At 48.1% G+C, this 5,000-nt stretch overlaps 2 non-coding genes across 2 annotated transcripts in view; both read left to right on the forward strand.

The window, feature by feature from the left end:
* LOC139997664 (small subunit ribosomal RNA) overlaps positions 1-31 on the forward strand; it is a 1,924-nt gene extending 1,893 nt beyond the window's left edge. Inside the window, exon 1 of the ribosomal RNA XR_011803012.1 lies at positions 1-31. This exon is cut by the window's left edge and continues 1,893 nt beyond it. This is a non-coding gene — a ribosomal RNA (small subunit ribosomal RNA).
* A 2,835-nt stretch (positions 32-2,866) lies between these two features.
* Positions 2,867-3,021, forward strand: LOC139997663 (5.8S ribosomal RNA). Its single transcript, XR_011803011.1, has one exon. It is a non-coding gene; the product is annotated as a 5.8S ribosomal RNA (ribosomal RNA).
* The last annotated feature ends 1,979 nt before the right edge of the window (positions 3,022-5,000 follow it).

The following is a 5,000-nucleotide window of genomic DNA, read 5'->3' on the forward strand; positions in this document are numbered from 1 at the left end:
TTCCGTAGGTGAACCTGCGGAAGGATCATTAACGAAAAATACAAAAACACAAAGAATATATTTGACTTGAACACTGTATAATAAAATATATATAATATCGTCGGTAAGGAGCCGTACTCCTCCTATATCGACACAAAGTATATACGACGTATTAACAAGCTATATACTTTGACAAAAGCCAAATTTTTTACAATAAGGAGGTGGGAGACGCTCCAGTTACGAAACTATACGAAGAGTGTGGCACTCTCTCTCGATCATCGGGATGAAGAGATATACTTTTACACGAATAATTCGAGGCGCCTGCGTGAGGTCGTACACAGAAAGACCCGCCGTCTCCGAATAATATTATAACAAACGAAAAACTTAAAAATATTCTCGAGGCGCCTGCGTGAGGTCGTAAACAGAAAGACCCGCCGTCTCCGAATAATATAACACACGGAAAACTTAAAAAGATTCTCGAGGCGCTTGCGTGAGGTCGTACACAGAAAGACCCGCCGTCTCCGAATCCTATAACACGAAACCGCTACTATTAATAATAATAATAATAATAATAATAACGATATGTGAGGGAACTTGAGCTGAACACATATCGAAAAAACTAAAAGTTACAGTGGAAACCACGTGTAATGAGAAATGCGATCGAGGCGCCTGCGTGAGGTCGTACACAGAAAGACCCGCCGTCACGATCTCGTATTTCGTATTTGCATCGTGGAAATCCAACGAACGAACAATATAATATATAAACTAAAATCTCTAAAGTGCCTCGTGTCGGAGAGATCACTGCTCACACCTCTTCTATATTTCGTAGTTGCGTTGCGTAGGCCTCACCTCCTAGCAACGGGACATAAGGAAGACTGCTCTTTGGGATCGAACGAAGCGTCTCTATAACGAGTCGTCGACGAGAGCGAAAGAACGCGAATAGCGAGCCGCAGAAAAATAGGATACCGAATTATATATCTTCGAAGGTTCTCTTCGAAGATCCATGGATACCTATATCTGCGCGTCTCCAGCTATCTCGCGCGTCTCTCCAAACTCTCGTCGTTCCTCGAAACGTGCTTCCTACCCAAAGGGCGTTCGTTCTTCCTATGTCGTTTCGTTGTCGTTCGTTTCAACGGCGAACGATATACGATGTTCGACAAAACGAAACCACGTTGTACGTTCGTACTCGTGGATCGGGTAACCTAGAACGAAAACGCATTGCGTGGATGTTGGCCCGAAAAGATATATACCAGTGCGAGTGATGGTAAAGAGTATAACGATTCTTAACTAGACGAAGTTGGTTCGGAGGGGACCGCCGGCCGTCTCTCTATCCTCGCGAGTCTAATGCCTCGTTCCGTCGCTAGAGTTTTTCAAACTCTGCTTCTGGCTATCGGGAAGAATAGACCGCGCGCGAGGAAGAGGAACGACGACCGTGCGCGTCCCATCGATTTTTTTTATTTTTACCTGAACCACCGAAGTCGATTCAGAGGGGACCGCCGGCCGTCTCTCTATCCTCGTTGTCGTGAGTCATATGCCTCGTTCCGTCGCTAGAGTTTTTCAAACTCTGCTTCTGGCTATCGGGAAGAAACGACCGCGCGAGGAAGACGACGACGACGACCGTGCGCGTCCCATCGAATTTTTTTTTATTTTTACCTGATCGACGGAAGTTTCGTCCGGTTCGTCTCTTTTACCATCGTCTCGTCGACCCGTTCAGAGGGGACCGCCTGTCCATATCCTCGTTGTCGTGAGTCATATGCCTCGTTCCGTCGCTAGAGTTTTTCAAACTCTGCTTCTGGCTATCGGGAAGAAACGACCGCGCGAGGCCGATGGCTGCGAGTCCCATCGAATTTTTTTTAAACGCACGCACACACATACACCTGAACGGAGATGCGTTCCTTTTCGTCGCGATTTTTCGCGCTTTAGTCGTCGTTGTCGCCATCCGTTCGGAGGGGACCGCCGGCCGTCTCTCTATCCTCGTTGTCGAGAGTCTAATGCCTCGTTCCGTCGCTAGAGTTTTTCAAACTCTGCTTCTGGCTATCGGGAAGAAAAGACCGCGCGAGGAAGAGGAAGGACGACCGTGCGCGTCCCTTTCGAATTTTTTTTTATTTTTACCTGAGCGACCAAAGTGGATTCAGAGGGGACCGCCGGCCGTCTCTCTATCTTCGTTGTCGCGAGTCTAATGCCTCGTTCCGTCGCTAGAGTTTTTCAAACTCTGCTTCTGGCTATCGGGAAGAATAGACCGCGCGCGAGGAAGAGGAAGGACGACCGTGCGCGTCCCATCGATTTTTTTTATTTTTACCTGAACCACCGAAGTCGATTCAGAGGGGACCGCCGGCCGTGTCTGTATCCTCGTTGTCGAGAGTCTAATGCCTCGTTCCGTCGCTAGAGTTTTTCAAACTCTGCTTCTGGCTATCGGGAAGAAACGACCGCGCGAGGAAGACTACGACCGTGCGCGTCCCATCGATTTTTTTTTACCCGAACGATGGAGATGCATATCGGCTGTTTGCTTCGAATAACTGGACGAGAGGAACGAACATATATATATATCATGGGCTAGCCACCGTGCGCTTTCTTCGCGAGATCGTGTGCTGTACAGAGGATTCAGAATCGGGTGTTATATCCCCGTCGTTTCCTGACGAACGGAGCTTCGATCTCGTTGGTTGTTATATATTATAATGCACTTTACGCCCGGTCGGCGGGCTGCGTGTGTCGTCGCGCAGTCCGTCCGATTTCGTTTTCGAACGTATTTTCGTGTCGTCAATCATATGGCGACTTCCGCGCGTTCGATTCCCGTTGGTCGGACGTTTGTCGGATATCGGCTTCTTTCGAACCGAGAATAAGAGTACAAAAACCTGAGTACACAAACAAAAATCCATGCATAAACGATTACCCTGAACGGTGGATCACTTGGCTCGTGGGTCGATGAAGAACGCAGCTAATTGCGCGTCAACGTGTGAACTGCAGGACACATGAACATCGACATTTCGAACGCACATTGCGGTCCACGGATACAATTCCTGGACCACGCCTGGCTGAGGGTTGCTCACGTAAACCTAAGACTGCTTGCGTTGCGTATCGTTGCTCTCGGTCCGTATCTCTCTGTTCTTTCTTGCCTCGTCGACAGCCCGCCGTCGTTCGTTTTATCTTTAAACGAACGTTTCTGAGTCGGAGGACGAGCGCCAAGCAAAAGAATACGAATTAAAGAGCGGTCGAGGGCTCGTACGCGACGTACGAGCGATTGTTGGACGTTCGTCGGCGTTCGTCGCTGGATCGTGTGGAGACCGGCGTACGCATGCTCTCGATACAAATATATATGAAAAATCTATCGCGTTCACGGGAGACTCGCAAAACTACCTCCGTCTCTTCTCTGTCCCTTCTTGGCTTGACAACCCGCCGTCGTTCGTGTTTTACGAACGTTTCTGAGTCGGACGAAGCGCAAGAAGAAGGATACGAATTAAAAGAGCGCGGAGAGAACCGTCGTCGTCGACGCGGTTATCGAGATACACAGAGCGAGTTTTCTTCGTGGCCGATTTTTTTTTTCTTTTTGTATCAGCCTCTGCTACGTTTTGTTAGTCTTCGATAAGCACGAATGACCGCGCCCCCGACGTCGTCTTAAATGAATTTTTGGCGAGACTGAGAGAAAGCAAAAATATTTTTGAACAAAGTCAGTCGAGAGAGGAGAGAAAAGAGAACCAAGATATTAAAACCTAAACCTAAACTTGGTGGCGTAACGAAAAACTGTGTGCCTTAAAGAAACACAACCGTCTTTTCATCAAGATGTTTTTACTCGTACAGCCCCAGGGATCGAATACCCACTCCGTCTGTTCGTGCGGCAGAGATGTATTCTGCAGGCGCGAGACGACTGACGAGAAGACAACGAGGACCGTCGCATCGATGGGTCGTCGTTGCGTTTTTCATCCTCTGTGCTTTTTTCTGTTCTTCGCGAACCCAGAGAAAGCCGTAGATCCGGGAACGGACACACGAGATTTCTTCGAACGCTGATGACTTAGGGAGATGATCCCCAGCGTTGCGCGGAGATCGGAGAGTACGCGTACATGTATCGGGACGAATTTTTCCCCGTCGGTCGCGTATCTCTCTGCCCGCGCGCCTGGCCCAAAGCCACGTTCGTCGGAAATCAACGAAAAGTGTGTTACGATCTAGCGTGCGTCTACGATCGGCTATATTTAAGGGTGACGAAGAAGAGAAAAGCTCACGGTGTTGCGCAACGTTTCTGTACTCGATTTTAAGATGTGCATGTGAGTCCGTTACAAAGTTGTTCGGATCGTCGAAAATAGTCGTTTTCGTCGTCGTGCGAAAGAGAATAATCTCTGACATTGGCACGGAGAGATCGCGCAGAGGAAGAGAACGATCCTCTTTGGCGAGGCTCGAGAAAGACTAACGAAACTTGATTAGAGACGAGGTATACACGCGCCGTACGTACGACGTACGCGCGTGTGATTTTTTTTTGCTTTAAGGCGATTCGGCGCTCCGAGTATTAGAGAAAAAGAGATCGTTGGTCATCCCATGTCTCTTCGTCGTCTATCGCTGGACCGCGCATCCTAACGTATCGCCGGTCGTCCAGTCCCCGAGTAATAAATTCACCCCGTTGTGTACGTCTCGCGCTCGCTTTTCCACTTGCGTGAGTTCCCGTGCGTTTTCGTCGTTGGTACAGAGCAAAGAAACCGATATGTTATATACATGTCGCGTGTTCGATCTCTGTGCCAGCAATAACAGGCGAAAACAAGGAACCGCTGGAATCGTCGAGAAGAGAGAAACGGCTACGGGAGATATATTATACATAACACGTGTATATATATATATATATATTATACAAAGAGGACGGGCGTTAAAAACCGGAGATCGTTACGGGTGTCTTGCGTGAGTCTTAGCTCGAACATGATACGACGAACGAAGTTTAAAAGGCACTTTGGCGAGATGCATAAAACGTTTCTCGATCGAGATAGAATATAAGGTTCTCGATTCTATTCGAATTAATTTTTTTTTTTTATTTTTTTTTCTCT

This window comes from Bombus fervidus, unplaced genomic scaffold, assembly GCF_041682495.2.
Source record: "Bombus fervidus isolate BK054 unplaced genomic scaffold, iyBomFerv1 scaffold0134, whole genome shotgun sequence".
Taxonomy (NCBI): Eukaryota; Metazoa; Arthropoda; class Insecta; order Hymenoptera; family Apidae; genus Bombus; species Bombus fervidus.